This window comes from Falco peregrinus, chromosome Z, assembly GCF_023634155.1.
Source record: "Falco peregrinus isolate bFalPer1 chromosome Z, bFalPer1.pri, whole genome shotgun sequence".
NCBI lineage: Eukaryota > Metazoa > Chordata > Aves > Falconiformes > Falconidae > Falco > Falco peregrinus.
The window spans coordinates 82,166,525-82,187,063 of NC_073739.1; the positions used below are offsets into that span (position 1 = coordinate 82,166,525).

The 20,539-nt window shown below is 50.4% G+C and overlaps 1 protein-coding gene across 2 annotated transcripts in view; it reads right to left on the reverse strand.

The window, feature by feature from the left end:
• Positions 1 to 12,394, reverse strand: part of ZBTB7C (zinc finger and BTB domain containing 7C) — a 163,964-nt gene extending 151,570 nt beyond the window's left edge. For both annotated transcript variants that reach the window (XM_055791365.1, XM_055791366.1), the window contains exons 1-2: positions 12,282 to 12,394; positions 11,188 to 11,267 (exon numbers count right to left, since the gene is read on the reverse strand). The gene's annotated coding sequence lies outside the window, so the exon portion shown is untranslated. The remainder of the gene's footprint in view (positions 1 to 11,187; positions 11,268 to 12,281) is intronic.
• Positions 12,395 to 20,539: the final 8,145 nt, after the last annotated feature.

Here is a 20,539-nt window from a genome sequence, read left to right on the forward strand (position 1 = left end):
AAAAAGGTGTTCAGAAGTGGTATCCAGTGCAGCAGCAAAATGGTTTATGGTTGGGGTTTTTTTTTACAAGCCACACCTGCACATCATCCACCTATTCGTTCCCCTTCAGACTCATCCAAAGACTCACTACTTGCAAGACGCTTCCCAAAGAGGATCAATTTTGTTAAGAAAAAGAATAGAGCCCTAGGCAAAATTAGCTTTTTGTCTCCCAAACAGGCAATTATCTCTTGCAAAACTATGTAAGTCTAAAATGCAGGAGAGGCAACATTAAGCTTTACTAAAATGGTGCCTTTAAAGTACAAATTGTTGCAATGTGAAAATTAACATGGGGGATTTGCAGCCATGGAAAACTGGGACTACTTTTTACTTTATAGTTTCCAGGCATACAAGGCTCCAACAGAGATGACCCTAAAAAAACGACAACTACAGCTGTATTACATACAGCACCCCATTTTTCGATAATTTTAAAGGAGATGCAAATTAACTGCTTCCCCATTCCTCCCAAAGCCCCCATAGATACGCTCTAAACAGAACCAAGCAACCTGGATTCCCAAGGTATGCCTGTAATATATGTAAAACATAAACCAAACTACAACATACACTTAATATATGATGGCATGATGTGGCTAAAAATGTTCTTGGTGTTTATTAGGGACTGCCTACAGACAGAAATCCGGATGCTCTAACCTACATGGCAACCTGGGCATGCTAGATGAGCATCAAAACCTCTTCATTGCCCACCATCAATACACATAGCTATTAAGTAGACAGATGCAGACAGAGATTAAGAAACATTTTTTGACATCATTAGGACAGTCCTTGTAAAGGCTTCAGGATGCAATGAACTGAAAGGCAAAACAGACTTGAGATTTACATCCCAGATCAGGCTCCGGAGTGTGAAGCAATAACGGTAGTTTTGGATAGCACAGGCAGCAAACTGCGTCTAATGCGACTTCTTCAGACAGGCAAAGCAGGCAGGAATGAAGCAGGCACAGGTCTATGCAGATTCCAGCCCATGACACACTCGGCAAAGATTAAAAAGCTTAAGTGCCTTCTAAAGAACAAAAAAAAAAAAAAGTCCCTTTGGTCATTCATTCATTTATTTTATATGAAGAAAGAAAGTAAGCAGCATCTCCTAGAGCAGTTTCAGGGATGCCCCTCCTGCATGTCTGCTCTCCCCTACAGCCATCAAAAGAACTGAGCTGAAGGTGAAGCAGTTTTCCAGGGGCAGGGAAGCACATAGCTCTGGAAATCCCATGGAAAAATGGATTCGTTCTCATGCCTGAGCATGTCATACCCTCAACCTCTCCTGACACTGAGATCACCAGCATGCCCCCATCCAGGACCACAGCTGGCACGAAACCATCCCAGCATTTTGCAGGAAACGCTGTGCATAAATGCCTGCACAAAACAAATGCAAAATTATGCTACTAATTTGCATGTGTAATTACTATGAATTAGTATGCATTTGGCCAATTAGATTCCCTCCTTGCATGCATGCTGTTTCTAAATTCAGGCCTCATCATGGAGTGATCTCCTGGTGTGATAAGCAGTCCAGCCGATGGGCTGTCTCCAGGTTCCACTCCCCACCTCAAGATCACCCTCCAGATCCTTCCATCAGAAGCACAGGCTGAAAACCCTCACTGATACCAGACAGCTTTCAAGAAATGCACAGGATTTTATCTATAAGGGACCTCTGAGATGACCTAACCTCACCCCCACCCAAAAAGCAGAGCTTCAGTAAGTCCACATGTGACATCTGAGCTAAAGAACATTTTTCAGGACACCTGATCCTGAACAAAAGATGATAGAGAACCTATATTGTCCCTACGCAAGCATGTCAAGTGGTCAAGCATTGGAACAGGCTGTCCAAGGAGGTGGTGGAATCAACATCCTTGGAGGTGTTTAAAAATGTGTAGATGCAGTGCTTACAGACATGGTTTAGTGGTGGACTTGGCAGTCTTGGGTTAACAATTGGACTCTATGATCTTAAAGGTCTTTTCCAAGCCAATGATTCTATGATTCTATGATTTGGTACATCCAGTTAGAAGATACAATGGGAATACCTTTACTACTCATCCACAGCACACGTGCTCCAAGGACTGAGAGGGTATCGGAGAGGAACAGCCACCCCCACCGACTTGGAGGCAGCATGTTTCTTCAGACTCCTTTTTCACCTCTAGAAGCAACGTGGCAGAGTCCAGCTGAAGAAATAACGAAGAAGAGCCTCCCAATAAGCCTGGTTTGAAGGCATCCCTGTGGGACCAGGTGGGCTGCATGGATCTGAGGTAACAGAGAGCAGGAGAGATGGATTGACACTACTCCTCACCCTTCACCAGGTCTTCTCCTGGGGCTGGGGACCCCATTGACAAGAAGCCACTCTTCTAGGCAGAGCTTCTTCATCTCCAGTGACTGCAGAGGTCCAGAGTTCATGACAGAGAGAGTAGCCCAGCAAGCTGTGAAGCCCATTTTGGGGAGCCCAGGGGCTAGCAGAGGAGTGTGGCTGTGCCAGACCCCCTTGGCTGTGCAGCATTTTCCTGCTGGTGAGAAGGAGGAGGAGGAGGAGGAGGACAGGAGCACTGGGGAATGACCAAGTCCCATTAACAGCACTGAGGCTGTCAAGCAACTAGGAGGTACCGGCATGTGATAATAGGGACCAGGGTCAAAATTGCAGCAGCACTGAGTCGAGGTGGGTGAAAAGAGGCTTGACACCATACGGGGTTAACCCCCACACACCTACTGGCCACCCCTGAACCCAATATCAGGCCCCCAAGGACCATCTCATGAGGGATGCTCATGCAGCAGGACCACCTATGAAGTGAGGATACCCTGACTTATTACACCGAGGAAGGCATCGCCACCATGTGTTGGGTGGGGTGAAGGGGAGTGTTATCTCCCAAAAGTCCTGCTGCCAGCACCCTGATCCCCCACCCTCACTCCCCACATCTCCATCCCTTTTATCCAGCACCCCCGGGCAGCAACAATGGAAAGTTACAGCAGATTTCCCTTCCAACACTGCAATAACTCTTGCCAAAACAGAGGAAACTTGCTCAAGACTGGTAGGTGACTTTAATTTCCTCCTCAGATTTTTTTTTTTTGGGGGGGGGGGGGAGGGAGGGGTGTGATTTTCTTATTTAACACCTTTGCCTGCTTTTGAGCTACACTTCCCAGAAAAGAAGCAATCCCAATGGCTTGTGCATCTGCAGATGCCCAAAGAAGGGAGGCTCAGCACCTGGCACAGCAGCATCTTCCCCAATTACTCATGTTTCAAAATCAAAAGTGCCTTTTTCCTCTATTACCCCCCCTAAAACCAAGTGATCCTGCTGTTCACCTTGGCCACATGACAAACAGTCCCAATATCGCATATTTTTTTTGCAGCTGTGCAGAAAGTGCATCCTGGGGAAGTGGTCCAGGTCCGATACAGATCACCGTGTGAAGAGCCACTCAGCATCACCAACTCTGAGATGCCACCACCCTAAGCATATCCACAGCCAGGGCTGATGGCACTTTGCCCCAGGGCTTTGCTAAAGGCTCCGACATGTTCCTCTAAAGAAGTCTCAGGTCTGTAGTTCACTATTGGTGTAAATAAAGTGACCTCCAAAGCTACATCAGCAACTGCTGTGAAGACATCCTCCTACCCCCTGCTTCTCCCTAGAACGATGCACGTTTAAAACATGCTGTGTTTTAACACGATAGTTTTTCAACCTCTTGCTCTAAGCTGGGATTGCATGCTGCAAACAAGAACAAACAGGTATTTTACAAGGATGGCCAGGCATTTCTTTACAATTCAAAGCCCGATAAAGATAACGCGGCTTAGAATAACCCTGCACACACAGTCCCAAAGAAGGTATGGTCCTGAAATCAATGGACTAGCCAGGCGAATAAAATCACTCATGCTAGGAAGTGTTGCGAGCTCAGTCCATAATAAAAGACATAAAAAAAAGGCATTAAAAAATAACACAGTTGGTGCTGCAGGAGTACGTACGCACATGTACACATGAAGCTGCTGAAGTGGGATACTCCAGTCGCATCAACAGCCCAAAAAAAGAAGTTAACACCCTCTTTTTTCGTATTTTGAAGGTGAATCATAAAATGAGTTACTTGTAAACTGACACTAAATTAATTTACAAGTTGATGTTTATTTTTTGAAGCCCGTCATTATTATGGGTTGTTGCGACAGAGGGAAGACACAGTCACTCAATATGAGTGATCAGCAGACTTCGTTTATTGTCCCTTACAGGCACCTTTTATGCCTTGTTATAATTAGCTCATACATATTACAAAAGTTAAGCTCATTATTGGTTAGTTGCCTAAATACCAAGCCCGCCCCTAGTTTCTCTTCTGTAGTTTTCTGTTCCCACCTGCAACATTCTTTTCCCACCAAAATCTTCCTGTTATTGTGTAACAAGAACAGCCAAAGACAGTGTAATTTTGCTTTACTTCAGATAAGCTGAGAGCGATGTGCATTTTTGTTCAGCCAGCTGGACTATGTCTATGTGACCCTTTTCAGCTAGCCAGTTATCCACAATGGGTCACTTTAAATTTACAACCTGAGCCCAGTAAATTAATGCATCGGCTCAGTAATTGAATGCTATCAAAGGGCTCATTTATAGCCTTATCATTTGAAACAGCGATTGTTAAAGAAACCCTGCTGCTTGTTTCCAGCTTGCAGCTTCACATGGCATCTCTATGCTTCTCAACAGGCTGACCAAGAAGTATCTGTCTTCTTGGAAAGGAATAAAAAAGACTCCAAAATTGTATATCAGGGATTAATTTAACCAATCCAGGGCACCGGCCAACACTAAGTCTGCACCAACGTCTGGTGCCTTTGGGTTGAAGAGAAGACCACGGTCCTCAATACCAAATTCCAGCCTCAAAAAAAACCTCCAAGGTGCAAACATCTGAAAAAAGGACGATTTATAAAGGCAAGGCTGACAAGAGGAGCACTGCTGGCAGACGGATAATGCAATAACAACGCTGCCTGCAAATCCCCGCTGAGCAACTTCAGTGACTATCATCAGTCATGTTTCTCTTCTTCTCTGTTTAATTGACAATCAAGATGCTTAAAAGCGACAATGAATACCCCGAATGTTTTCTCTCACATCACCATGATTAACTTATAGAACTTAATTCTCAAGTTGCAAATGGTCACAGTTTTGACCACGCAGTTTTGGTGAATCTTCTGGACTTTAACCTCAAGCTCATTGTTGACCTAGCTGAGGTCACCATGCTCCTGCCACCCTTTTTTGCTTTTACTTTGATCGTGTGCCCATCACAGAGCAAGGCAACCTAAAAATAAACCCCCCAAAGGCATTTATATTTAAAAGTTGCCAATGGCTTTTACTGGTGTCCCTGTGCCAAGGTACAACATCCTCTACAGAAAGGCTCATCTTCATTGCAGTCATGGAGTTCATCACCTGCCAATTAGCTTCAGGTCCATACATTTGCTGATTTGGTTACTCTCATCAGATTTGATCAAGCATGCAAATCTTCAGGTCTTACGCTCGGCAAAACCTGGAGAAAGGAGAAGGCCTGAGCCAATAAATAAATAAAAATACTATTTTGGGATTAAACTGAAAAAAGAGGGCAAGAAGTAAACTTTTCTCCTCCCTCCCAACCTCCTCCTCTGCTGCGTGTAGTTAAACATGATGCAATGAGAAGGTTAAGGTAGCATGGAAAGGCTCTTTCCACGGGAACAGAGACCAAGGGGTCCCATGGAGCAAAGGCCACCTTGCAGGCTGGTAGATCCCAGACACGCTAGACCCAAATTCTGCAAGAAGTAGTGACAACAGGCTTGGAGACACCACTTTCCTGAGCAAATGAGTAACCTGTAAGGTTACTCGGGACTTTCTTGAGCATCAGTCACCCATAACTCAAAAGGACCCATGTCCCCCTTGGGGGTGCTTGGCTGGCAGAGGTGACAACTGTCAGATAAGCCGTAGAGCTGCTGGTTTTGCCCACTGGAAGACATTAATAAAATGTCCATGTCATATTCATAGGGAGTGTCCTGTCCAGTTTCCAGTGAAGTTCATCCTATTGCTGGACTCAAATTTTCCCTGCAGCTCCAAGTGGCGGCAGTAATTCTCCATTTCAGGTCCCGAAGCATCGTGTAGTTTTGTTATTAAACAGCTGATGCTGCCTTGAAGCCTGGAAGCGGCGTTTTATGTGCATGTGAGTTTACAGAACATTTGGGTGTCATTTCTGATGAATGGCCCTGCATAAATGTTAGATCTCCAACCGTTGCTCTTGCAAATACTATTATTTTTTTTCTTATTTATTTGTATTGCAGTAATTCATTCAGGTGCCAACCATGACTGAGTCCGTGCTATCAATAAGCAGCTTGACAGCAGCAGCAAGTGGCAGCACTGGCTCTACAGACCGCATGGGAGAACAGGAAGCATCGTGGTTGGTGTTGATGGGGAATGGAGGTAAAAATAGATGATGTCCCCAAATCCCAAGGAAAACCCCAGCAAAACAAACAGAGAGAGAACCCCGACCCACAGAGCACCCATCTAAGTGTTTAACCAGAAGAGGACCACAGAAGTCCCACCTCTGGCAGAACAAGGAGTCTCAGTCAGACCTTTCATATTGAGATGTGTGTCCCACCAAAACACCTGGACCATGACAAGGGCAACTAAAGGCCATCAGCTCACGCCTCTGCAAAGCCAGTCCCAGATAAAGGTGTCTTAGCTGGGACAGCCTCCCTACCCACCCCAGAGACCTGCTTCCCTACAGGAACGCTAAGCACACCCAACGCACGCTCCAGCACTGGTTTCTATGAACCGGCAGGATGAGATGCTATCAGTCCATACTGCTTCTCTTCTCTACAGAGTGCCCCGAGGCAGCATGCAAGCTGCTGGTGAGTGATGCTGAAACGGTGGGTGGATCTGCAGTATCCCAGCTCTAGTCTGGCAAGGTGCAGACCTGCACCACCCTTGACAAAGCCAACATGCTGTCCAAAAGCAGGCTGAGGTGGCCCACTGGCACCTATGGGGATGTGGGCTAACTCCACATCTGTGGCCAGGCGCAGTGTACCTCCTCTACCTGTGCCAGCTGTTCACCCCACTGCATGAATGACCACAAGTGTGGACAATCACCATGGCCATGGGTGACAGTGAACTGCTGCCGCCCCAAGCCACAGCAGCCGAATTGTCACCAGGATGGGCTGGATCTCCAAGCCATGGAGGTCTGCCAAGATCCTAGTCCCACTCCCTGGGAATTGTACCACTATAGGTAACGGAGGCAGAGCTGGCTTCTGGTTCTCCTTGCCACCAGGAAGAGGCAGTGTCATCTCACCCTTTGATTTCCTTCGAAGCCCTGATTTTGTAGCAACTCCCTTTGTTCCTGGAGGTCCACTGCAGAGGAAACCAGCAGCCTGGCAAGCCCCAACACTCCCCACCCACCTGCTCCTTCCTCCTCCTCCAAAAACAAATGTAAATCCTTTCAGACCAAGCAGCTTAGATAAATAAGCCAAGGCACCTCCTCCCAAGGAGGATAATGGAGAACTAAGATCTAATTAAATAAGTGAAACAGATTCCGTAGAACGGGGAGGGTTGTTTCTTTGAGCTGGTCATGGTGAGATTAAAAGCAGAGCGAGACCTGGATCCCTTTTCACCAAAGTGCTGTAAAACGAGTGGCACAGACCCAGCAGAGCTTAAAATACACGGCAGGGCACACCCTTCCCTCCAAACACACCTGCCGCTTCCCCACCCCCCATCCCACCCCCTCCCTTTTTCTCTACCACATCCTCTCTGGAAAAGCCAAACTTCATTCATTACAGAAACCAAACTATTTCCTTTTTTATTCTAATATTTCCTTTTTTTTTCTAGGCGACCATCTGGGAGTGGGGAGAGGAAAGGAAGCCCTGGAGCTTTTCAGACACAATAAATAATAAAAAAAAAAAGTATAATTAAAACCAAAAAGCATAAACAAACAAACCACGTTACCCAGAATAATGACTTTGGGGAAAAGTGCCAAAAAAATTGTATAAGCTGCTGGAGAGTGGCAGGAGAAGAGAACGGAGAGTCCTTGCTGCCGAGGAGACCATGCTGCCACGGTGGGACAGCGGCTGGGACATCAGGAATGTTCTGTCTGGGTGAGCCAGGGAGGAGCAGGGTTTCACATACATTTAGCTGCCTAAATATGCCTTCAGGCACGTAGTTCTGGTACTTGCAAAGCCCCGGTCTAGGCAAACTCAGATCCTTTTATAATTGCCCCTCTACTGCTCTGGTGAGACCCCCCTGCAGTGCTGCATCCAGCTCTGGGGTCCTCAGCACAGGGAGGACAGGGACCTGCTGGAGCAGGGCCAGAGGAGGCCACGGGGATGGTCAGAGGCCGGGGCACCCCTGCTGGGAGGACAGGCTGGGAGAGCTGGGGTTGTCCAGCCCGGAGAGGAGAAGGCTCCGGGGAGACCTTACTGCAGCCTTGCAGCACTTAGAGGGGGCTCAGGAGAAAGATGGGGACAGAGTTTTTAGCAGGGCCTGTCGCAACAGGACAAGGGGGATGGTTTTAAACTCAAAGAGGGGAGATTCAGACTAGATGGAGGGAAGAAATTATTTACGCCGAGGGTGGTGAGGCACTGGCACAGGCGGCCCAGAGAGGTGCCCGATGGCCCATCCCTGGGAACATCCAAGGCCAGGCTGGACGGGCTCTGAGCAACCTGATCCAGCTGAAGGTGTCCCTGCCCATGGCAGGGGGCTGGACTAGATCCACCTGCACTGATACTGGGGGTTGCCCTGACCAAGGTGCAGAACCTTGAACTTGGCCTTGGTGAACCTCATGAGGTTCACACAGGCCCACTTCTCGAGCTTGTCCAGGTCCCTCTGGATGGCATCCCATCCCTCAGGCACCAGCCGCACCACTCAGCTTGGTGTCATCTGCAAATATAAACCCCTCAGAGCTATTCTTGTTTTATAGCTTCATCATTTTCAGCAGCAGCATGAAATATTCTGTAACGATGACAAAAAGGGGGCATGCAGGGCAGTCAGCATTACCCTCTAGAACCAAGCTGATGTTCTGAAAAATGAGGAGCGCAGAGGGATGCAACTATTGTTCCTGTCCTAGGAAGGAAGCATTCTTGGGGGGATGCCTTACACCTAAGGGTTTCACCCCTGATACAGCACCCTAAAAATAACAGGGTGCAAGAGCCACATGAAAATTATGGTGAGGCTGAAGGGGCTAGCATGCAGCATTGAGACAGGGCTAGCTGAAAACACCGGTAGCGCAGGCAGCCACACTCCTGAGATACTGACACTGCAGCAAAGACAAATGACTGGCCCAAGGCCACGCAGCGAGGCAGCATCCCCTCTACATGACTTTCAGTCCCTGCTCTGGCACAGGATCACTAAGGGATCCTTCAACAAAATGTTATATTGCCTTCGAAATTGTGTGATTTATTTTATGCCCATACACACTCACACACATAAATGTACATTCTTTTTTCCCTTCCTTCTTTCTTCTCTATCCAGACACACTCAAAGCACATCTCAAAACCTCTCTGAATAACCAGAAAAAGTAAAAACTTCTTATTCTCTGCTAAAGAAAAACTCATAGGGGGCTGACTTGACTCCAGGAGCTGAGGTTTCACATGCTGCCAACAGTCCCACCTGGCAAATCTGCACCTGTATTTACAATCGCACACTGGAGATACTGCAAATATTTCCTAGAAGCTATAAAACCCATCCCAACGATGGCAAGGGGAGTGGGGATTAGCTGAAGTCTGTCACTTGGAGAAGTCACACTGGTGGAGATCCATCCAGGTAATCCATCTTTCTCCTGTGTTACACAATGACACAGTAATGGCCGGCCCGGAGGGATTTCCTTTAGGAAAACTCAACTGTTACTAAAATGGTAAGTTAATACCAAGCAAGAACTCAGCTGCCGTTAGACCGAAGGATGAGCACGACAGGAAATAAAATATTACAGTCCCTGTTCAAATATTTTTATTTATAAGAGCAGAAATAAATAGACCTATCTGCAGGCTGCGAAGAGAGGAGGCTGAGATTAAAAGAAAAGAATAAACCTGCACACATCGATTCCTTCTTTGCCATTTTTCCTAATAAATAGCCCAGCACAGCTGTGCTGATGGGTACTTGGGGTGGAGGAGGGCATGCTACTCAGCTCTCACAGGGACACAGAACATAAATCTGAGCTCAGGCTCTGCCCTTTAGTGTTGATTAAAAAAAATAATAATAAAAAAAAATTAAGAAGAAAGGAAGAAAGCCAGAAAAGTTATGTGGCTAATAAAGGGCTCTATTGTGCCATCAATTTTTTAAGCTTTAATGATTTCAGGAGGAAGTTCAGCTCAGCAATCAATAGCACAATATGGGAAGGAGGGCTTGGAGGAAATTCAGAGCCAGAGCTGCGGCGAGGGCTGGCGGAAAGGGGGGTTCAGAGGAAGGGGGTTCCCCTTGCACGCGGCAGAGGGGGGCTCCCAGGAGCCCACACAGGCTGGTGACCTCTGTCCTGCACAGCTCCCCACCCTCTTTAGCCAGCGCAGTGCGAGCTCCCCCTCCTGCTGCACAGCATGTGTGGCCAGGGGACATTTGGGGATGGTAGGACTGCTGCCAGTGGTGCGGGAGGGGGCAATGCACCCACGCTGGCTGGGATACTTTCCCCACACTCCCTGAACCAGGACTGAGCCTGTCCCCAGGGATGCTTAGCCCACGCTCTCTGCACCCAGGTTGTGCCATCCCAGGGATGCTTGCCCCACACTAAGCCCATCCCAGGGATGCTCATCCCACGTTCCCTGCACCCAGGCTGAGCCCATTCCAGGGATGGTCACCCCATGCTCCCCATACCTGGGATGAACATACCCCATGGATGCTTGCCCCACACTGAGCTCAACCCAGGGAAGCTCGCCCCACGCTCTCTGCGCCCAGGCTGAGCCCGTCTCAGGGATCCTCACTCCACACTGAGCTCATCTCAGGGATGCTCACCCCACACTGAACCCGTCCCAGGGATGCTCGCCCCACACTTCCCACACCCGCGCTGAGCCAGTCCCAGGGATGCTCACACTGCACTGAGCCCACCCCAGGGATGCTCGCCCCACGCTGAGCCCATCCCAGGGGTGCTCACTAGTCCCTCGCATGCAGGCAGCCCCCCAGGTCCCCCTCCCCCGGGCAGCCTGCTCAGAGGGCAGCCAGCCCCACTCCTGCCCGCTGCAGGACCACGCGCTGGCAGACGTACCACATCTCCGACGCTCGGTGCTGCTGCCGGGGAGCCAGGATGCAGGGTTATCCAGGGAAGGGGGATCGCGCCAGGCAAACCTAAGTGACACGGTAACACGCATCAGCGGTGACAACGCCTCGCCCGAGGTGCCACCTTAAACTCCCTGCGCAAGCCACAGCCGCCTCCTTAGGCGGGCTCAGGCAGAAGCCGGAGAAATAACGGGAATAAAAACCCATCGAGGAGTCCCCAACGCGGGGGAGAACTGAGCCGCCTGGTCCCTGTCCCCCCCAGTAGAAGGTGCAGAGGAGAAGGGATGGGGTCGCCCCCCACAGCCTGTCTCCTGTCTTTAATTAGAAGTAAAAGCTGATACTCTCAGTCTGCGTGCGCGCCGGCTGCGGCGTGAGCAACCGCAGGCAGCAGGAACTCCAGCAAAAGTTTTGCCACGATAAATAAAATAACAATAAAAATGAAGAATAATAATTAATCAACGACAAATTTTAAAAATAATCATTATTATTATTGAAGAAAAAGAGGGACGGGGGTGGGGACAGTAGACCTGGGAGCGGCGGTGGGAGCGGTGCTGCCTCTCCGGGATGCGGCCGGCAGAACCGGGCGCCCTCGCCGGGTCCCTGGGAGGGGGGAAGGGAGGATGGGGGGATGGGGGGGGCGCCTGCCCACGCAGGACGGTCGACGCAGGGCGGGGAGGAATGGAGCTGGGGGGGGGGGGGGGGGGATGGGGGGCACGTTTCGCCGGTGCACCCCTCCGCTCCCCCCGTCCGTGAAGGCGGCAACCAGGGACCCCGTGTGTGTCGCCGTCCCCCCGCCGCGCCACGGGAATGCCGGTGGGAGGAAATGGGGCGCTTTGGGAAGATGGAATAAAATAAGGAACTTACCGTCTAAAACGAAATTAAAAGGGAGGGAGCCCCGGGGGGAGCGACGGCGCCGCCGGTGGGACGGGACGGGGCGGCGGTACCTCAGGCTGGCGGCACCTCAGGGCGGGCAGCACCCCAGGGGGGTGGCGGTGCCTCGGGGAGGTGGCCGTCCCTCAGGGCGGTGGCGTCTGAGGGGGGCACACACAGACACACGCACACACGACAGGGACACGGACCCACCTGCGTGCCGGCAGCCGCCTGCCCGCCCGCCCCGTCCGGCGGTGGCGGCGCTGACCCGCGGCTCCCGGCGGCTCCCGGCGGCGGCGAGCGAAGGGCCCGGATGTCGGTAGCCCGCTCCCTCCCCTCAGCGCGGCTCGCCCCCCCTCCGCCGCCGCCCCCGCCGCCGCAGCCCGGGGCGGTCCCACCCCCGCCGGGGGGGGGGGGGGGGGGGGGTCACCGGGGAGGGGCGGGGGGGGGGGAGGGACGAGGGGTCCCGCCGTCCCGCCCGCCCCGTCGGGGCGCCGGGCGCTGCCACGTGGGACCGGCGCGGGGGGGGGGGCGCCCTTCCCTCCCTGCTCCCCCCCCGCGGCGGGCTTGACAGGTCCACGCGACCAAACAAACCGCGGCGGACAGGCGGGCGGAGCAGCCAATCAACGGTGGAAGGGCGGGCGCAACAGCCAATCGTAAAAGGGGGGGTGGGGCCTGCCGCCGCCTGAGGGGAGCGGGTTGGCCGCGGCGCCCCGGGGTCTGAGCGCAGCCCCCTCCCCTGCGCCTCAGGGCCGGGGCGGCGGGGACCGCTGCCCGCCTTCCCTTCGCGGCCCTCGGCGCTGTTTGAGGGGAGGTGGCGGCCACCAGCACGAGCGGGGGCTGTCGCCGGGGGGCACGGGCGGGACGTGGAGGCGCGATCCCCTCAGCCCCGCCGCAGGCTGTGCCTGAGGGAGCGGGGGAGAGCCTGCCCAGGGGCTGGGCTGAGGGCTGGCATCAGGCGCTGGCACGGCAAACGGGCAGAGTTTGGGGAAGACGGTGCTGGGAAGGGGGAACTCGCTGGTGTCCACCTTCACCCCGCTGCCACTGATCACCGGCATGAGGGTGGCTGTAGAAGGTTTGCAAGGCTGAGTGTGCAAATGCCATGGCCTCTAGAGAAAAACTGAAGAGGAAAAAACCCAGTCGTGTCCTGAACTATTAAATAATTCCAGCCAAATAAACCATTAGAGAGAAAAAAACCGCAAACTGGCAGCGCTGCTCCAGCATCCAAGACCCCCAGGACCCACAGGCAAGGACATGGCGGCATGGGGAGTGTCACAGCATTGCCCCGGCCCTCCCGGGGATCCAGCAGGTCTGGATCCCCCCTTAATCCTCTTCCTAATTACCCCTGTCCGCCTGCCTTCTCGGGTGTGCTGGGAAAGGGAATCTAAGATAAAAAGTTTTTCATCTGAGGAAAAAAATATCTTCCTGAAAGGATCGGCGTCCATGTCCATGTGGACACAAGCTTAGGTTGCCACCTGCCCTGTGTTTGGTTATACTGACATCGCTGAAGCCAGTGTGACAAAACTGGGGGATGATCCTGTACCACTCCTCAGCCTCTCAAGAGTTGGGCTGTGAGGGAATAAAATAGGACTTGCCGAGAAAGCAGACAAAGAACGCACCTAAATCCAGCTCACTCCACGAAATTAGGATAGCAAGAAGCCTCCTTTATACATTTTATCAACTTTTTCCCAAATCTGGTATTCCAAAGTAAAAAATACTGAGGTCCTGACAGCAGGGATTTTTTTGATGTTTGTTTTCTTTGGCAGGCTGTTTTGGGGATTTGGGAATTATTTTTTTTTTTAAGTCAGACCTAGCCAAAATCACTTTTTTTTTTCTTTTTTTTTTTTTTTTTTTGGCAGTCTATCCCATCCTCAGACTTCCGTGCTTTCCCACCGGATCCCTGAGAGCAGTCAGCACAATGCTGAGTCATGAAAGAACATTGTCAGCTTAAACTCTTAAGTCATTGAGTCTTCACCCTCAATATCAGCTATTTGGGGAGGTGTCTTCCCCGTGGGCATTTAGAACTTTTCCAGCATATTTGCCTGCTCTTTTCCCAGATTTCTGTGGATGCAGCAAACTTGCATCAAACATTTTCAATGAAACACCATTCCAAGCTACTCCTTAGGGTATGTTGTTCTGCAATCCATCTGTTTCAGGTGGAGGACCCTGGCGCAGCTGTACTCTGATTCAGCAAGTCTAACCATTGCTAACTGCTGATCCAGCCTGGGAACAGACTCTGAATGCCTTAGTCAAAATTCTCAATTTCAATAGAAATCCTTCATTACTAGTGCATTTTTAATTTTTAAACTTAAAGAGAAAGTTTAAAGCAGAAAGGAAAGGGCAGGAACAGCTGCTGTGACGTTTCCCTGCTGATGGAGCAACGTGTGTTCCCAACAGAATGCGGAGGCAGGATTTGGGGATCACCACCAAAGAACCGCAGAGAGCTGTCATGTGATAGAGCTATGAGTCTTCTGTATCCTGTGGGTTTTGAGAGGAAGGATGGTGGGAGTGGGCAGCCTTGAAGGACCAGCAGCCCTTTTTCATCCAGAGGAAGGATGCGATCCAGCTGGAAGCCTCCCCAGAGAAAATCCCCTCTGTCCCCTATGGAAAGACCCCAAGCTATATCTTGTTCTCTAGATCCAGAGTTAGCACCTGATTATTTTTAAAATAACAAACTTGTGGAAAACACACTGACAGGAGCAATGTGATGCTGCCCCCTGATCTCCCCAGTACGTATCCTGCCTTCAAAAATCCATCAAGATGGTATTGCCTTCCCAAGCATCCAAACCCACTGCAGCAAAAGCATCTTGGAGAGGGTGCATGACACAAGACAGACGTGCACTAAGGACTCCCACACGCCTCTGTCTGGCAAACACTCACCAGCTGAGCAGGTGAGAGGCTACAAGGAAAGGCAGCTTTAGACAAGGAATGACACGAGGCAGAAAGTGCCACTTGTATCTGCTTGTCATTGTTTTCTTCTCCTGCCCAGCCACAGGCAAACTTGGGATGGGACCAAACCAAAGAAGACCTTGGCCTGAGATTAGAAATGGATAAAATAGAATTAAAACTTTTCTTGCTCCACTTTGCGTCTAGTTGTGTCAGGGTCCCGAGTGCACTAATCAGCTTTAATTTCCCTGACCAGCCTCATCCTCCACTCATTAGTCCAGAGGCTCTACTTAAGCTCAGACATGGGCACCTTGCCTGAGCTGTGCTGTAGGAGGACCTATTTGTAGTCCTGCCTGTGGTCCTGTGTCTTGGATCAGTGCCAGACCTACACTGTGGCCTTGTTTCCAGTCCTGCTCCTGGTGTTCCCAAGTGGATCTTGGACCCAGCTCACCCCCTCACTTTGCCTGGGACTCTTGGTAGTTCCTTTTTACCAGCATCTGGCCCTGCCAGCCAGCCCTCTTCAGATCCAGCAGGACTGCATCCCAGCCAGTGAGGACACCGCCTGTGCTGTGGTCATCCTTGGCACTTGACTCACGTTCCCATGGCAGGAAAGATCACTGAACTTGAACATGCTGCAGCACCTGGGAATTATGTTGCATGAGCACCCTGCTCCTAGACCATGTTCCCCACCTAGCTCTCCAAGGCATGTCTGGCAGCTCTCATGGCTGTAGGACTTGTGAAGACTTTGGCATGTGGTTTATAGGGTCGGGAAGGTGTGGCCATCCCTGCCTTACTGCCATGTTTGTTCCACTTAGGGAGGTCTTCAGTCAACACAAGTACTCTCAGGCATTTGCCCAGAGATTTCTGATGTGTCAAGTTTATCCCCTGGAAGAGCAGTAACTCACGTCTGATAGAGAGGGCTCAACTCTGACATTATAATGTGATTGAGAGTGTGGAAATTGGCAGGAGAGGTAGGGAGCTACCTCATCTTCATGCACATAATCAATAGCAAATCATTACTTCAAAAGTAAAGTGGTCGATGGTGTGTTTGTAGGGCAAGACATGCCCTGTGTTTTTGGTCTTTGATTATACTGCTTGATACGCCATGAGATGGAGCTCAGCGAGTGACTCACATTGTGAAAGCTCTCCAGGTAGCTGCTGGTGCTACCCCTCAGCAAGTGTGTCATGGTTGCTTCAGCATGTCTGCATCTGTTCTCCATCCCAGCTCTGTAAGCCTTCAAGGCCCTGTTAGGGAAATCCCTAAGCCCAGACTTTGGAGGGATGCTACCAAAGCACGCGTGGAGCTCTTGCCAGGATCAAGACTCTCTCAGTCTGGATTATGTCCAGCCTGCGTGAGGCGGAGTGTGATACAGCTCAGTCCACCTGCAGCTATCTGCCAGCAGCGCAGGCAGGAAACCCATGGCTCAGGGAGTGCAATCTGTGGCAGCCCACTGCATCTTGCAGGAGAAAAGGACCTCACTCCTAGCTTCCATCACGTTTGTGGGCAGGTCTGGCCATTCCCGTTTGAAGTAGGCGGTGTACCAAAAATACATTCCCCAAATTAACATTGACACATCCATCACAGATACACATCAGTGCTTCTGAAGTGTTGACCTTTCTAAACACGGTGTGCTGCCCATTCGAGTGCCCCTGTGCAAGTGCAGGATTCAGCCAAGAAATCTAATGGTCGTGCTCTTGTCATTGCAGCATTATTTGCTTTACTCCAATAACTTGGTCATTGATTTGGGTCTGGAGCTGCCCCTTCAACAAGTGACAAAGCTGTATAGGATTCTTTCCTACATGATTTATAGATTGAGATTGCGGGGAGTGTTCCTCCACTGATAGCCTCCTGTTTTTCCCCTTGCACTGACAGCGATCTAATTCTAGTCACTTCCCTGGAGCTACCCTGGGGTTTCTGTCAGTTTTGGTGGGATAGGAGGTGGACCTTGGAGAAGAGGTGGGAACTGAGAGGCACTGGAACCAGGCTGCTTTAGCTGAAGGAGGGTAGCACAGAGGAAGGGCAGCAACCCACCCGGGGCTTGTGAGATCTGGAGTCAACAGTGGCCTAAACTACCTGCTCTGAGTTTGCAGTGAGATGGAAGCGCTCGTGTGTTGACCCTGTCCCAGACTACTGCTCCGTGGTTAATTACTGTCCCCCAGCACAGACTCCACACCCTCTCCTAACCGTATCTCCCACCTAGGGCCCTCCTCATCCATAGGTTTGTGCAGCCTTACAACTCACAGCTACAGCTCTGGTCCCCTCGCTATCCCATGATGATGAATGCCTGGTAGATCTCAGCCTGGTGTGTGGACGTTAAACCTGCTAGAACGTTAACATGCGCCCAGTGCTGGACTGCGTGTGCTGCACAGGCATAGTCTTGGCTGTCGTTCCTGCAACTGGAATATGCCTTGCACAGTGAAGGGGAGAGCTGGGATAGACCTGGTGGACCTAACACAGGCCAAGTCCTTCAGCTCAAGCTATGCAGCCAGGCTTTGCCAAAGCAACCTGTCCCTGGTATGATGATTCTCTCAAGCTAATACTTAAAGACTGTGTCTTGGCCAGCTTACTAAACATCTCTGTGCCCATCTGCAGTATGGTCAGGCCTCCTTTCATTTTGCCTTCTCTCTCAAGCAAGGTGGTAATCCTGCCTTCCTCCAACGATGTTTAGCCCAGCAGGTCTACATTTTCAGTGTGCTATTCAAAGGCTACATTAATGTCAATGATAATAAAGTGTCTGTGGAGATGCAGGAAGGCAGCCACGAGTGTAGCGCAGGCTCCATGGAAGCCAGTGAGAAATCTGTCTTCAGATCGATGCACCAACTGCTCTGATGTATATCAGAGCATCATGGGACCGCAAGTGACTTACCCTGGTACGTGCAGTGAAGTAACTAAAACAGGAGAAACCCTAAAATCCTGCTTGGGGAGCTGCATGGAAGCAGAGAAACCGTGCATCCGAGTGTGAGCAGCTGAAAGCAGCTTGAGGGACAAAATGCCAGTTGAGCTCAAGAGGAGCATGAAGGGTTACGGACACTTGTGCCGTGACAGGCTGTTCTGGGCAAGGCTGAGCATGTCCTGTGGAGGCCAGCCAGCGGGGCTGACCTGATATAACTGGGAGCTGAAGCTGGCCCTGGATGCTTAACTTGAAATGGCCCAGGGACTGAACAGATGGCTCCTCTTTATTTGCATGCTACTTGGATTTGTGAGTCAAGCAGAAGAATAACTTAATTTTTGACATTTGCTTCTCCTCAGAGCCCAGCACAATTTATGTTATACTGGCATTTGCGTGAAGGATGTTGCTTTAGGCACAAAACCCATCCTGGCTTTAACCCTAAAAGGAGCCAAATAGGCAGGAACCATGTTCCTCCCCAGCTCTTTTGTAGGCTCTGCCAAGGGATATCACACTTACACAATGACCAAAGAATCAGGAGAAAACAGTCATTTGGGGCTTGTGGAAGGAAGGGGCAGGGTTGGAGTTAAACTGGACTGGAAAATATCTCATTTGTAGGCCTGAAATGAGAGACTGTTTGTGGATGAGGTTTACCTCCTATTAAAAATACCCTTCAAGGCCTATGCAGTTAGTTTTGAGCACAGGGGATAAATTTAGTAGAGTCCTGTTCCTGCTGACATAAACTTAAGTGAAAATAATATATATGGCCAGGGCACAACATCTGCAAGCCAATTAAAAACCTGGCTGATCGCACCCAAGATGACAGTTGCCATGACTGGTGTGTCTGTTTGCCACCCCTTTGAGAGGGAACATAACAGATCCTGCTTGGCTGTGCAGCATCTCGTATACCCACGACAGCTAATGGTGGTTCTGTGATAGCACGAGTCCTAGGAGCCTGTCCTTCTCACCATAATGGCTGTGCCTGCAGTCCCCGGTAATCTTTGCGTGGTCGCACAAGATATTAATGTGTTTGACTGTACATCAGTAATGAAAGTCACAGGATAAGAGAATAAAGCATGTTTTCTGGCCTGACTGTAGGGCGTGAGAGTTAGCCTGGGTAAGGACTTGCACTTTGGCCAATATAAACACATGTATTTTTCAAAGGCTGTATGTGAAATACTTAGTACAAAGAGATGTTCTTGGCTTTCCCCTGGACAACGTGCAGTTCTCCTTCACCTGTAATTCTAAGCGAAGTATCAGGTGTTGTTAGGGAAACTGGTTTGTAAATGGGAGATAAAGCAGCCTGAGCAGGGAGATCCATGCCCCTGAAGTCTGGGGCTCCAGTATGTTTTCCAGACAGGTTTCAGCATCTCTTGCATTCACTGTGATCCCCCTCTTGTGGCTGGTCCAGCGCCTGCAAAATTTCCCTGCCTGTGCCTGCCAAGGCTCAGTGGCATTATGTTCCTGAACCAACGCTACTGAAATATGGTGGCTTCATAGGTTAGCTGCCCTTCAGCTGAGCTGCTGTGACTCTCCTGGTATGTACTGGAAGACAACCCAAATTGTGAGATAAAAGTGCATCGGCTCAAACCTCTCCTGTTGACTGTTACCCCAACAGCCTAAGTTACCAACCCGTCTTGGAGCTGCTGACCTCGTGTAAGCTCTTATCATGCTCCAGTTGTGAAGTAAAACCATACGTGTGGCAATTTCAGCTGACACACTTTCCTTCACCCTGGACAGGCCATGAGCACACGATTTAGCAGCCCAGCTCCTGGGCCATAACTTGTTATATTACAATAACTTGGTCAGATTTGATGGTGTATTTCAGATTTGGCCTGAGTTCTGGGTGAATAAAACATGCCCAGAGCACACAGCAATTGCAGCATTGCTTGGGTGCAGATAGGTCCCCTGTACCATCCCCTCTACATCCCACGTGGAGCAAAAAGTCCATTGCAGTTCTGACCTCATTCTGTTGGTCACTTTGAAAATGAGACTGAGCCCAGTGTTCAAGTGGAGGTTCTTGCGCTGGGAAGCATGGTGAGAGGACCTGATTCCCCGAGCTGGCCCATCATCTCTGTCATGTCTTTGGGGAGGCCAGGATCTTTGCAGATCGAATTCTATCGCTGGCTGTAAAATGGCCATTTAAGATCAGGACCTGCTCTTCCTGTGGTGCTGCAAGGAGGTGGGACAGATGTGCTGTGCTCCAGGTCCTCTTTAGAACCCATCCATATGCTCAGATTCAGGCTCCTGAGATCCAGCATTCTTTTAATCTTGTCACTTTTCACCTACTGTTTGTGGTTTCAGAAACAAAATACCCGACATCGAAATAGCCTGGCATTGCGGGTGGGCCGTTGGCACAAGCATACTGTGATGCTTCGTTGTTTTCTTCACCTTGTTGAGTGAGACTCACCAGGGCACAGGGTCCGCAGCTGGAGCACAGCTGGTAGCCGGAGGGCCAGTGTGGCTGTCAGCAGCAGGGCTGCGCTGCATGGCCACAGCAAGGAGTTGCACTCCCTCTCGTGGCTATGCTCTCCCCTACCTTTTCCTAGAGAAGAAGACCCTAAAGCTTCAGAGTGTTTACAGACCATGCCTACGGCCAGTGCAAGTCCCCTGCATATCCAGGGTTATCCGTGCAACACAGCCCAGCACTTAAGGCACTGGTAGTTTGGCTTATAGTTTCATCAAAATGTAATTGTT